The sequence below is a fragment of the Aquarana catesbeiana genome, linkage group LG04 (genome assembly GCF_042186555.1).
Source record: "Aquarana catesbeiana isolate 2022-GZ linkage group LG04, ASM4218655v1, whole genome shotgun sequence".
NCBI classification, from domain to species: Eukaryota; Metazoa; Chordata; class Amphibia; order Anura; family Ranidae; genus Aquarana; species Aquarana catesbeiana.
The window spans coordinates 381,500,307-381,515,733 of record NC_133327.1 but is presented as its reverse complement, the minus strand read 5'-3'; positions in this window follow the sequence as shown (position 1 = coordinate 381,515,733).

Below are 15,427 nucleotides of genomic sequence, written 5' to 3'. Positions count from 1 at the left end.
AATAATAATAATAGGTGTTCCAAATCTCCTACTTACTTATTTAATTTTTTGGTTGATTTCCGTTCAATAATTCTATGAGTTCTTACAGGACTTTGAAATCCCATTTCTTGTAAATTGACCAATTAAAATTGGTAATTCAGGCCTTATCTTATCTATTTTTATTATGTATAACACAGAGGATTACTTTCCGAGCAAATAAGTGGATATCTTTGATGTCCTCAAGTTCATCAAACTTCTGTTCTGGGGGGATTCAACTTTAATTGTAACACCTGTTCTTCATAATGGAATTCAAATTCAGAACTGAAAGAAGCCTATTAGACTTTGTAGGGTTCAGAGGCTTGGTGGGTGGTTTCTGGAACAAGAAATGATGTGACAGCATTATAGGTCATGAAGTGATTATGTCATTGCGCATATTTGTGTGATGATGTTATTTCACTGCACTTCAGCGGCGGGAGACAGTTCTGGAAGCAGGAGAGACCCAGGCCATTTCTGGGGGTCTACAAATAGTGCAATCTTTTACATTTTAATCCATCCATCTTCTGGTGGCTTGGCGGTAACACTAGATTTGATGAAATGGCATTCGCATGTTGAAGGTGATATATAGTTATGTAGCTATTTAGGATATGTGTGGTTATGTTTGAATATATTCTTTAGAATGCAGTTTTGCATAGGTTACTTTGCATGGGATTACAACTGTGTTTTCTATAACACTTCTTCTTCTACAACTATGTTTACAATGGCAGCGTTTAATAATTTTTTTGTTTGGATGAATTTCAGCTATGGCATGATGGTGAGGTTTCATAGAGCATTTCTAGATGTGTGTATGGTGCGATAATGTTATACAGCATCTACATCTTGATAATATGTCTTCATGATATACAGTATATATACATCATGACATCATCCTTCTTAACCTGTTTGGCAGGAGAGACTTCGGAAGTAGGATGTATGGTAGATATAGAATCCTATGCACTACCACTTAAAGTGGATGTAAACCCAATATCATCCTTTCTAAACTATTGCCATAGGGGTTATCTATAAGGTTATATACATGCTTCCTGCATGTATCTTTACCTGTCAAATGTCTCCCCTCTGTCTGTTATGAGACCCGAAAAACTGCAGATTCTGTGGGTGGGTCTGTTGTCGGGAGCTTGGTGGGTGGAGTCGTGTCAGTAGACTCCCCGCCCACCTCTACACTCCCCTTGTCAATATGCATTTTCTCCTGTGTATTCCTTACACTGAACTTCTGCTATGATCTCTAACATCCAGTGAAAAGACAGGAAAGTAACCACATGACTTCAGCATGCCAAATCATGCTGAGGTGTGGAACAGCCAATCCTTGCAGAGCTGCTGAAGAAAGGAGTGGGGGAGGGAATTAAAAAATAATGTATGTCTTAGGCTAGTGCACGAGATATCTAAATCACCTGTCACTCACAGCAAGGGGGAGGATTTGACAAAATTTTTCTCTGTTTGTCAAGTTTTATCTCATTAAACAATAAAAGAGGATTGCTCAGAGCTGGATTAACTCTTTGTGGCAAGACTGGGCTCAAATGATAGGAAATCTTATACTCTACATTATGACATAAAAAAAAAAAAAAAAAAAATTCGGGTTTACATTCACTTTAATATAAGAAATCGGAAGCAGCTGCTCACAACTTAACAAGGTGTCCCCACATCTAACGATCAAAGTTTACAGATTTGAAATGATGCTATGCTGCAAAACCCCCCAAAATTTAAATGTATTAAAACTACATAAAATATTCTAAAAAGTATTGAATTATCACATGTATCTGATCTCTCATAGATAGATATTGAATAGCGTGAATTAAATAAAACTGATATCAAAAGAAATAATAATAAAAATTGAATAAACCTACTAGGTGTTGTACTCAAAGTGCCAGTGCTGTAACAAGCTTTTAATTAAAGTGTACAAAATAGCGCAAATAAAAATAATGTTCTTATGTCTTGTCACAATCCAACATTAAAATAATATCCCTACTGGGTATTGTAACCAAAAACACCAGTGCTGCAAATGATGCAAATTGTGCAAAAATTTGCAAATAAGCAAAAATAAATGAAATATTAATCAATACAGTGACAAAGTGAAAAACGATCCAGTTTAGTGACTTCATTTTCATATAATAGTGTTAATATAGTGTATATTAGTGTTAATTAAGAAAATGCATGTATCCGGTGATGTCAGTTGTGCAAATGTCATCAAATTCCTCAGTGATGTGATCACTCTCCCTTGCACCTCAATCCACACTGTGGGTGCTAGCAGCTCACCTCATTTCTTAGACCATACGGTCTAAAAGCATTTAGGGTATAAGCAATTCCTCTCCATGGGTGGCTATATGTTTTCTTTCTATTAGCAATGTATTGGTTTATGGATCTGTCCACTCTCTCTTCCACTATCCACTCTCCTCTCCTCCAGTGAGTGATATGGTTATATAAGAAAGCAAATCCTTATTGTGTAGTATTCAAATTAAAATGCATTATAAAAAAAAACATAGTAACTCACATTTAAAATCGATTACAACAGCATCAGAAACCAAGAACTTCCGAAATCGGCTGAAAACCGGAAGTGACGTACCAGACTCCTCCATATGCGTTGCGTCACAGCCCACGTGACTTCATCAGGAGAACTAATATGTTTGTATAAAGAACAACATACAGTATTTTATCTTGAAGTTTTAAACAGACAAATAAAAACTGAGATTTTTAAATATACTAATGTATGATTTGGTATCTTAAAAGTCCTGTAGCTTGTTGTGAAGGATAGAGAGTCTTATTAAGGACTTTCATAAGGTTTATTTTATTTCAGTGACTCCATTGGAGAGATTTTCTTTTCTTCCTCTCACTGTGACACCAGAAAATAAATTAGGGTAATTGGTGTAACTGGCACAAGAAAACAACAATAAAAACCTGACTAAAGTTCTGAACATTCTTTACTTTCTCCAAAATGTTTTTTATTACTTTCTCTATCCACACTAAAAAGAAAACTTCTGACACTGTGGCACCTTTATTAGACAGGCAGCAATAAAATCATCTTAGAGGTTTTATGCTTCCCAACGCTATCTACAAAGAAAGAAATGCCCAGAGGCATTAAAGGGGGTTGTATCCTATGCATTAAGGTGAAAAAACTTCTGTCAGTCACCGACCCCCCAGCCCCCCATTTTAGTTATCTGAGCCCTGGAATTTCCAACGACGAGAACGTGGGGTTCTCGGCACTTGATTGGATAGATTGATAGCAGCGCAGCCATTGGCTCCTGCTGCTGTCAATCAAATCCAATGATGCGGGTGCTAGGAGCAGGGCCGAGTCCAGCATTCATGTCTATGGATGCAAATGCTGTACCCGGGAACGCGCTCGCAAGGTAACCCCCTCAGGAGAGCGCTTCTCCTAGGGGGTTATCTGATGTGGGGAGGAGCCGCGAGAGCCACTGGGGGACCCCAGCATTTGAGGATCGAGGCCACTCTGTGTAAAGCAAGCAACACAGTGGAGGTAAGTATGATATGTTTGTTATTTTTTTTTAAAAATGATCCTTTACAATCACAACATAGTAGTTGCAACATAATGGAGCAGCCAGAAATTATATCACAGTAGTAACAAGTTTGTCCAAAAACCTTTAATTGTTGCACAAGACATTTGTCCTCTCCTTTATACAACTTTTTCAGTTCCTGTTCAATGTCTTAAATCCTGCCACAGAACTTCAGCAAGATTCAAATCAGACTTGACAAAACCAAACTATGAAATTCCTTTTGTTTGAGTAGATCTATTGTTGATTGATTTCCATATTCTGAATCATTGTCATGTTGCATGACTTATCTTGTTTTGTGTTTTAGATCTCAGATATGCCAACACTCTTCCGTAGAATTTCTCCTGGTATAATTTCCTCTAAGCAACACTCATATATCTATATTATGGTAAGCTCACAAGCATAGATGTTAAGTGCAAAAGATGCCAGTGTTATGCCGCGTACACACGGTCGGACTTTTCGACCGGACTGGTCCGACGGACGCCGACGGACCAAATCCGGCGGACAATTCGATCGTGTGTGGGCTTCACCGGACCTTCAGCGGACTTTTCCAGTCGCAAATCTGACGGACTTTAGATTTGGAACATGCTTCAAATCTTTACGTCGTAACTCCGCCGGACCCAGAAATCCGCTCGTCTGTATGCTAGTCTGACGGACAAAAACCCACGCTAGGGCAGCTGTTGGCTACTGGCTATCAACTTCCTCATTTTAGTCCGGTCGTACGTCATCACGTACGAATCCGTCGGACTTTTGTGTGATCATATATAGTTAAGTCCGTTCGTTATAAAGTCCGCCGCAAGTCCACCAAAAGTCTGTTGAAAGTCTGTCGGAACGGGCTGTCGGACTTTTGTAGTCGAAAAGTCCGACCGTGTGTACGCGGCATTACGCTAGGGTTTATTATTATATGCACAATAAAGAATCTGAAAAAACTATGGACTTTCTAGGCACTGAAACAAACACTTATTTATATAAAAATTACAAATTTAATTTCATATATTTTACAACATAGAAACATTGTTAAAAATTTAATGAATACAATTCAGTACTTAGGATTAGTTACTATCATATACAAAAAACCCAGACCAATCCTAAACACGTGTAAATGTGTAGGCCAAAATATATAAGGCTGTCAACATCCAGAAGGAGTTGGTATGGACTGATGTAGCTAGCTGAGGCTCAACATGTTTTGCGACAGATGCGCTTCTTCAGGATCTTAAGTATGCATTCTAGATAAATAAAAATACAATGTAAGAAGTTTCTACAAATTATAGTCTACACATCCATACTTATAACTGTAAATAGTGATATTCATCTTCCTGGCTAACACACGAGGGAGTAGCTACTATGGCACACCTCACTGCACCCTTGTGGTTTGTTTGCTGTGTATGCATATGTCCTCACCTCCCCCAGACTGCCTCCTTTGTACCATTGTTTGGCCCCGGCCTGTGTGTTAGCCAAGAGGATGGATATCACTATTTACAGTTTTAAGTATGGATGTGTAGACTATACGATCTGTAGAAGTTACTTACATTGTATTTTTATTTATCTAGAATGCATACTCAAGCTCCTAAAGAAGCACACTGTCACAAAACATGTTGAAAAATCAAAAAAAACAAAGAAATTGCGCTAGGTGCATAAAAATTGTGATGAAGTAAAAAAGGTCCTGCTGCTATGCACTATAACCCCGATATAAGGGTACAAAAAACTAGATATAATACAGAAAGTGCAGCGCTGGACATATAAAGTGAATGGTGAAATATTACTAAACCATGTAATAAAAATTAATCAACAGCAATGTATACAAATAGTGACCTATAAATATAGGTAATAAATTACTTATGACCGTGAGCATATAAATATAGGTAGTGAATTACTTATGACCATGAGCGTATGGACTTACAGAAAAAAATTCATGAAAATAAAACTTTTAAAGGTGCATAAAAGTCCAAAGCAATATTTTTCGTGCAATGTGAGTTTCAGGGGTGCATCTTCGATAATCGGTGTTGCCCACCACCGGATAGGTGAATGAATAAAAGGCTTACCAGAAAGCCTGTGACCGCCCTTATTCAGGGGGGTCAAAACAGGCTTAGCAGATATGGGGGGACCACCACACGGATACTCCGGTTGGCACCTGATGGATCAATGGGTTAAGACTCCTTGCCAGGTAGTTCTCCAGCCGACAACCACTGTGGATGTTCTCCCGACTCCTGTCCTCTCATGGGGCAGACTTGAAGCTCCCACGGATTCAGTGCAGGAATGATGTAATATAAAGTTGCCAAAAAAGGGGATAAAGAAAAAATGCTCCGCTGGTGCAGATAACTTTGGGTTTCCTTTATTGGTCTCAAGCATTAAAAGCAAAAAAACCAGAATAAAACAAACAAGATAAAAAAATGACACTACCTCCGTTTGTTTAAAGATTGCGCATGCGCGGTGCGTGCAATGTTGTGACCCACATTGCACGCACCGCGCATGCGCGATCTTTAAACAAACGACGGTAGTGTCGTTTTTTTATCTTGTTTGTTTTATTCTGTTTTTTTTGCTTTTAATGCTTGAGACCAATAAAGGAAACCCAAAGTTATCTGCACCAGCGGAGCATTTTTTCTTTATCCCCTTTTTTGGCAACTTTATATTACATCATTCCTGCACTGAATCCGTGGGAGCTTCAAGTCTGCCCCATGAGAGGACAGGAGTCGGGAGAACATCCACAGTGGTTGTCGGCTGGAGAACTACCTGGCAAGGAGTCTTGACCCATTGATCCATCAGGTGCCAACCGGAGTATCCGTGTGGTGGTCCCCCCATATCTGCTAAGCCTGTTTTGACCCCCCTGAATAAGAGCGGTCACAGGCTTTCTGGTAAGCCTTTTATTCATTCACCTATCCGGTGGTGGGCAACACCGATTATCGAAGATGCACCCCTGAAACTCACATTGCATGAAAAATATTGCTTTGGACTTTTATGCACCTTTAAAAGTTTTATTTTCAGGAATTTTTTTCTGTAAGTCCATACGCTCATGGTCATAAGTAATTCACTACCTATATTTATATGATCACGGTCATAAGTAATTTATTACCTATATTTATAGGTCACTATTTGTATACATTGCTGTTGATTAATTTTTATTACATGGTTTAGTAATATTTCACCATTCACTTCATATGTCCAGCGCTGCACTTTCTGTATTATACAAAACATGTTGAGCCTCAACTAGCTATATCAACCCATACCAACTTACCAACTCCTTCTGGATGTTGGCAGCCTTATATCTTTTGGCCTACACATCTACATGTGTTAACGATTGGTCTGGGTTTCTTGCATATGGTAGTAGCTAATCTTGAGTACTGAATTTTATTCATGAAGTTGTAAACACTTTCTATGTTGTACAATATTTATATAAAAATTACAACTTTTATTTCATATAAGTGTTTGTTTCAGCACCTAGAAAGTCCATAGTTTTTTCCCATTCTATATTGTCCAGTTCAGTTAGGATGTGGCACTTTGTTACCAGTTTATACATCCACAGTACCACCCTGTGATGTAATAAAATCTAATATTACTACATGTATGCTGAATGTGAAGCAGTGTTTACCTCAATCAATCATGTACTGGACAAAATCTTTTTTCTTTCATTTCCGTTGCACATGATTGGGTATTCAAAGTAAATTGTGCTTCATGTTTACCAAGTTAAGTGAACATTTACTTTGCAGAGTGGATATTCTTTATTTCTTTAACAAATCAATCCTATTGATTGTAATGAAGGATTCCAATTAATGGATAACTAAGCCCAAGAACAAAAAATGAATATACTGCTGCTTACCAGTTCTTACATGTGGTGGTTGTATTAGTTTTCTTTTTACAAGCTAAGAATGTTTTCAGAAAGCACTTAAAATATCTGCGATCTCCAGTCCCTCCATTTAGGCTGGGTTCACACTAGTGCAAATTGGATGGGGGGTTTCTCTGCATCCAATTCGCACAGCAGGATATTGTGACCGTTTCTCTATGGAACCGGTTCACATATCTCCACAGCGGCTCGGGTGCGACTTGCGCAGGAGTCCTGTGCGTCTTTTGGTCCGTTTCAGGTGCAAATTCAGCCAAAAATTTGGGCTCAAATCGGACCTGAAACGATGAGGATGCACCGGACTCCTGCTGTGAGCCACTACGTGCTCATATGTAAACCCAGCCTTATACAAGTAAGTATATCCACCCAGAGAGAGAAGTGTGTTATTTGCAGGATTACCAAGTAAAACGAAAAGAAAAAGTCAGAGAGAGGAAAACTAATGTCACTACCTCATCTAAGAACTGGTAAACTGCAAAATTTAACATTTTTGTTTTTGGATTTTGATTCAATGTAACCTTGATTGTTTAAATCATTTGTTTAAAATACATGAAAATTGATTTTTTTTTTTTTTAAGATTTTCTTTATCATTATCATAGTTGAAAATGAAGAAAATCAAACCCCGTTTTAAGAGTCATTCATGTAGAAATCCAAAAACTTCTAAGTATTCAAATATTTTATCTTAGCACTGTTGCTTGTCTTCGGTCTGCATTAAATAACCAGACTAGGGATGAGCCGAACACCCCCCAGTTCAGTTCGCACCAGATCATGTGAACAGGCCAAAAATTTGTACGAACAAGAGAACACTGTTAAAGTTTATGGGACACAAACATGAAAAATCAAAAGTGCTCATTTTAAAGGCTTATATACAAGTTATTGTCATAAAAAGTGTTTGGGAACCTGGGTCTTGCCCCAGGGGACATGTATCAATGCAAAAAGAAGTTTTAGAAACGGACGTTTTTTCAGGAGCAGTGATTTTAATAATGCTTAAAGTGAAACAATAAAAATGAAATATTCCTTTAAATATTGTGCCTGGGGGGGTGTCTATGGTATGCCTGTAAAATAGCGCATCTTTCCTGTGTTTAGACCAATACCACAGCAAAATGACATTTCTAAAGGAAAAAAAGTCATTTAAAACTGCTCGCGGCTGTAATGAGTTGTCGGATCCTGGCAATATAGATGAAAATCATTGAAAAAAACAGCATGGGTTCCAGTCCATTACCAGGCCCTTTGGGTCTGGTATGAATATTAGGGGGAACCCCGCACCAAAATGTTTTGAAAAATGCGTAGGGGTCCCCCCAAAATCCATACCAGGTCATTCAGGTCAAAATGCCCCCCCCCCAAAGCACCTTGTTCCCATGTTGATGGGGACAAGGGCCTCATCTCCACAACTTTTTCCTGGTGGTCGTGGGGGTCTGCGGGCTGAGGGCTTATCGGAATATGGAAGCCCCCTTGAACAAGGGGACCCCCAGATCCTGCCCCCCCCATGTGAATGGGTATCGGGTAAATTGTACCCCTACACATTCACAAAAAAAGTGTCAAGTGTAAAAATGACAGTAGACAATTTGGGACAAGCCCTTTATTAAAAAATAAAAAATAAAAACTATCCCGCGATGTCCATTCATCTTTGATCACAGCATCCGACGACCTGAGAAAAAAAACGCAACAACTCCCCCTCCATGGGAGGCTCCCGCTGACTGAAGCCTCTTCGCGATGACAGCTGTGTCATGTGATGTCAGAGGGGGCAGGGTCACCAGTTTACACCACCGGGTGGCCCTGCCCCCCTGACGCTATGATTGAAGATGAATGGACATCGTGTGACAGTTTTTATTTTTATTTTTTCATAAAGGACTTGTCCCAAATTGTCTACTGTCATTTTTACCATTTTGACACTTTTTTTGGTGAATGTGTAAGGAGAAATCCCTGTTAGTGCCAAGGACCATTGGAGTTTACATACAGTGCCATTTAACCCCTTGTGGGGTGATACTTTTTGCTGAGTATGGTCCTGGAGGGGGAGCACGAGTGGAAGCACCTTCACATAGAAAAAATACAGCATGGTTTAATGCACCCTTTAAAGAGCACCAGATACATGGCTCACAGAGACTTGTTTTGTTCCATGAACTATTCACATGATATTACTGCTAAGTATTATTTATGAATGAAGATACATTTTTATTTTATTTATATTTATTTATTTACTCATTGTTTGAGCAGCAAGCTTAATTTTATGAATTATTTGTGAATTAAGGTATATTTTCTGGTTAATTAGTAGCTAAACACTACTGGCACTCTTTTAGCACTTTATTTGTGTTTGGGTTGGCATCCAAGGTAAAGACTGCAGTAAGCACTTTCATAAGGTGGGGAGGTACAGTATTGCAATCAGATTGTTGATTTGTAATATGCAATAGGACTTCTTATATTGAAGTGGAGGTGTTCTGTAGTCCGAACACATAATTTACCATTTTTTGCACAGGTTTTTTCACAATCGCTAATTTTTCATATACAACATTGATAAATCACATATTGAGTTGTTTAATAAGAAGGAGGAGGTGCATTGTAGTCTTCCTTAAGGTCTATGACCTCACTAAAGGAATACCCAATTAATTAAGTGTAGTAGTGCCACACCTATACTAATCCTAGTTTTGACAAGTACCCGCTCCCACTTACGCTCGGATAACGTAAGTGATTGGAGCGGAAGTTCCACCCTCCTCTTCCTTGCCTGCAACCTTCTGGGACACATCACAGGTCTCAGAAGACTGCAGGACCATTCAGATAGCGCAGCATGGCTTGTGCATGTGCAGTGGGGAACCACCTGTAAAGCCACCAGAAGTCAAGGCCGTCTTCCCACAGTCAACATGGGGATGCCAGGGCCCAAAGACTGGTGAAGAACTGGCCTGGGTGAAGACAGCGCTAGATCCCTGGGCTGGTAAGTGTCTTTTTATTATAGCAATTACAGTATTTGTAGCTGCTGAATTTTAATTATTTTAAACATTAGTAAAGCTAACTTGCCGACTGCTACACGCCGATATACGTCGGCACAATGGCAGCAGTGGGCAAATGGGCATACTTGTACGTCCCTTTTAATTGGCGGAGCTAGTGGGTGTGCTCGCACCGCCGTCGGGGCGCGTACAATGTGACCATGCCCGCGGGTCCCGCAGACTCAGTGTCCGCCAGTGTCCCACGATCGTGTCACGGAGAAGCAGAATGGGGAGATGTAAACAAAGCATTTCCCTGTTCTGCCTAGTGACATGACAGGGATCTACTGCTCCCTGTCATCAGGAGCAGTGATCCCTGTCATGTCAGTGGTAGCCCATCCCCCCCACAGTTAGAATCACTCCCTAGGACACACTTAACCCCTTGATTGCCTTCTAGTGTTTAACCCCTTCCCTGTCAGTGTCATTTACACAGTAATCAGTGCATTTTTATAGCACTGATCGCTGTATAAATGACAATGGTCCTAAAATAGTGTCAAAAGTGTCCGATGTGTCTGCCATAATGTTGCAGTCATGATAAAATTTGTCGATTGCCGCCATTACTAATAAAAATTAATAATAATAAAAATGCCATAAATCTATCCCCTATTTTGTAGACGCTATAACTTTTGCGCAAACCAATCAATATATGCTTATTGTGATTTTTTTTTTTTTTTTACCAAAAATATGTAGAAGAATACATATCGGCCTAAACTGATAAAAAAATTAGCTTTTTTTAAAAAAAATTGGGGATATTTATTATAGCAAAAAGTAAAAAATGTTGCTTTTTTTTTCAAAATTGTCGCTCTTTTTTTGTTTATAGCACAAAAAATAAAAACCGTAGAAGTGATCAAACATCACCAAAAGAAAACTCTATTTGTGGGAAAAAAAGGACGTCTACTTTGTTTTTGTGTAACTTCGCACGGCCGCGCAATTGTCAGTTAAAGCGACGCAGTGCTGAATCGCAAAAAGTGCTCTGGTCAGGAAGGGGGTAATATCTTCTGGGGATGAAGTGGTTAAAGGACTTAGAGATGTAATATCATGGAAACTAAAATTGTGGGAAAATGGGTACCTTACCTGGTGAGAATGTCCAACACTGAATAGATTTTTATCACAAATACTTTAATCTGTAACTCTAATCACAATGGAAAAACACATTTTTGACAGTTAGTTAATTTTTTTCACTTTGCAGAGTGAAACCCACCAGAAAATAAATATCAGCAGCTACAAATACTGTAGCTGCTGACATTTACTATTAGGGCACTCACCTGTCCAGGGATCCTGCAGTGTCCTCATCCAAGGTGATTCTTGAATTGGCTCTCGGGTGCTGGTGCCGCCATCTTGGGTAAGGAAAACTGGCAGTGAAGCCTTACGGCTTCACAACAGGTTTCCTACTGCACATGTGCGAATTGCGCTGTGCTTTCTTAATGCACCAGATTTTGCACTCTCCAGTTTTAGTAAATCAATCCCTATGCTTCACTACACACAAATGAATGATGATGCCCTTTAATAGACTCTACCCTTTCTATCAAATCATTTTTTATCAAAAAAAATAACATGAACAAGCAATTAAAGGCTGGCCACATTTTATGAATATAGTACTACTCAACTGTACAGTCCACCAAACAAAGGGAAAGGAGAGGTACCTGTTTGATGTCTGAGCTACCAACCTTTATGACTCCTATAAATTACCCTGAACCCCTTCTCCCACAGTTTGTTATATATATTCCAGAGGTGAACAGAAAAAGGGGAAAACAAAAAATAGTTTGTGAATTGGGCTACACCCTCAAACTACACTGCACCAGGCTCACAAATACCAAATAGGAAATCCATATTTAGCTTTGCTAAGCATAGCCAAAGACAGCAGAGCTTGTACAGTTTCCAAGTGTTCTGTCTTTACCAAATAAGCTGCCCAGATCAATGTATACATCAATGTATAAATAGCCAGGGAAAGGTTCATGTGTACTGCAATCCACTGAAAAATACAAAAATTCAAAAACACTTATTCGGCTATTCTGCTTTGCTCATTGCAGCAAAAAGTAGGCATGGTTTACTTAAATCAGAGGTGTGGCAAGTTTGATTTATGGTCTTTGTTTACCAAGAAGCGCACTTCACCACATTAATGTCCCAATTCCCATACAATTCCCATACAAAGATCAACCCATGCAGGCAATTCTTGTTAGTATTGGGATTAAAGTAGGTCTCATCTTTGATGTCAATGGGAGTTAAATAAGCCACATTGTTGGCATCAGTGGAATAAAAAAAGTCATATCACTGATGCCCTATTTGTTGTTTTGAGTCAGATAAATAAAAAAACCCGAATCTTTGGTGTCAGTGGGATAAAATAACCCTATTGTTGGTGTCAGTGGGAATAAAATAAATCCCAGCTTTGGTGTCAGTTTGAGTAAGAATAAATCCCCTTTGTTGATGCCAGTGGGATTGGATAACACAAAAACCATCAAAGTGTCAGGATACCACCTTAATACAGTGCATAATAGTTATAATAATAATAATAGCTAGCACTTCTGTTTTGCAGCACTGAGGTCCTGGGTTTAAAACCCAAAAAGGACACTATCTATATGAAGTCTGCATGTTCTTCCTGTGCCTGCATGGGTTTCCTCCAGGTACTCTGGCTTTCTTCCACACTCCAAAGACATGATGTTAGGTTATTTGACACCTGTCTAAATTGGCCCTAGTATGTGACTGTATGTATACATGTACGATAGGGACTTCAGATTGTAAGTTCCGGGAATGATGTGATGGTACGGTATATAAAGTACTGTGTCAAATATTGGTGCTATATACAGTAAATATCTGTAATAATAAATAATCCTGCACAGGGTCAATTCCAGCTGCAGGCATGCTGTGCAGCTGACATGTTCAAGCAAATACAGTCAGGTCCATAAATATTGGGACATCGACACAATTCTAATCTTTTTGGCTCTATACACCAACACAATGCATTTGAAATGAAACAAACAAGATGTGCTTTAACTGCACACTTCCAGCTTTAATTTGAGGGTATTTACATCCAAATCAGGTGAACGGTGTAGGAATTACAACAGTTTGTATATGTGCCTCCCACTTTTTAAGGGACCAAAAGTAATGGGACAATTGGCTGCTCAGCTGTTCCATGACTAGGTGTGTGTTATTCCCTCATTATCCCATTTAGAAGGAGCAGATAAAAGGTCCAGAGTTCATTTCAAGTGTGCTATTTGCATTTGGAATCTGTTGCTGTCAACTCTCAATATGAGATCCAAAGAGCTGTCACTATCAGTGAAGCAAGCCATCATTAGGCTGAAAAAACAAAACAAACCCATCAGAGAGATAGCAAAAACATTAGGTGTGGCCAAATCAACTGTTTGGAACATCCTTAAAAAGAAAGAACGCACCGGTGAGCTCAGCAACACCAAAAGACCCGGAAGACCACAGAAAACAACTGTGGTGGATGACCTAAGAATTCTTTCCCTGGTGAAGAAAACACCCTTCACAACAGTTGGCCAGATCAAGAACACTCTCCAGGAGGTAGGTGTATGTGTGTCAAAGTCAACAATCAAGAGAAGACTTCACCAGAGTGAATACAGAGGGTTCACCACAAGATATAAACCATTGGTGAGCCTCAAAAACAGGAAGGCCAGATTAGAGTTTGCCAAACAACATCTAAAAAAGCCTTCACAGTTCTGGAACAACATCCTATGGACAGATGAGACCAAGATCAACTTGTACCAGAGTGATGGGAAGAGAAGAGTATGGAGAAGGAAAGGAACTGCTCATGATCCAAAGCATACCACCTCATCAGTGAAGCATGGTGGTGGTAGTATCATGGCGTGGGCATGTATGGCTGCCAATGGAATTGGTTCTCTTGTATTTATTGATGGTGTGACTGCTGACAAAAGCAGGAGGATGAATTCTGAAGTGTTTCGGGCAATATTATATGCTCATATTCAGCAAAATGCTTCAGAACTCATTGGACGGCGCTTCACAGTGCAGATGGACAATGACCCGAAGCATACTGTGAAAGCAACCAAAGAGTTTTTTTAAGATAAAGAAGTGGAATGTTATGCAATGGCCAAGTCAATCACCTGACCTGAATCCAATTGAGCATGCATTTTACTTGCTGAAGACAAAACTGAAGGGAAAATGCCCCAAGAACAAGCAGGAACTGAAGACAGTTGCAGTAGAGGCCTGGCAGAGCATCACCAGGGATGAAACCCAGCGTCTGGTGATGTCTATGCATTCCAGACTTCAGGCTGTAATTGACTGCAAAGGATTTGCAACCAAGTATTAAAACGTGAAAGTTTGATGGATGATTGTTAATCTGTCCCATTACTTTTGGTCCCTTAAAAAAGGGGAGGCACATATATAACCTGTTGTAATTCCTACACCGTTCACCTGATTTGGATGTAAATACCCTCAAATTAAAGCTGAAAGTCTTCAGTTAAAGCAAATCTTGTTCGTTTCATTTCAAATCCATTCAATCCTATGACGCGGGGTTGAGTCATACATTTGGCGTCTATAGACGCCGAATGCTGGATTTGGGAGCTTCTCCTAGGGGATTATCTGATGTGGGGAGGAGCCGCCGGGGGACCCCAGAAGAGCAGGTTCGGGACCACTCTGTGCAAAACAAGCTGGAAAGAAGTGTGTGGGTTTCTTTACAGTAAGAGCTGTGAACATGTGGAATAGACTCCCTCCAGAGGTGGTTCTGGTCAGCTCAGTAGATTGCTTTGAAAAAGGCCTGGATTCTTTCCTAAATGTACATAATATAACTGGGTACTAACATTTATAGGTAAAGTTGATCCAGGGAAAATCCGATTGCCTCTCGGGGAATCAGGAAGGAATTGTTCCCCTGCTGTAGCAAATTGGAGAATGCTTTGCTGGGTTTTTTCGCCTTCCTCTGGATCAACTGTGGGTGAAGGATTGTGTATATGGGATTGTATTTTTTTTTTTGGTTGAACTAGATGGACTTGTGTCTTTTTTCAACCTGACTAACTGTGTAACTGTGTAACTGTGTGGTGGTGTATAGAGCCAAAAAGATTATAATTGTGTCTATGTCCCAATATTTATGGACCTGACTGTACATATCCAAT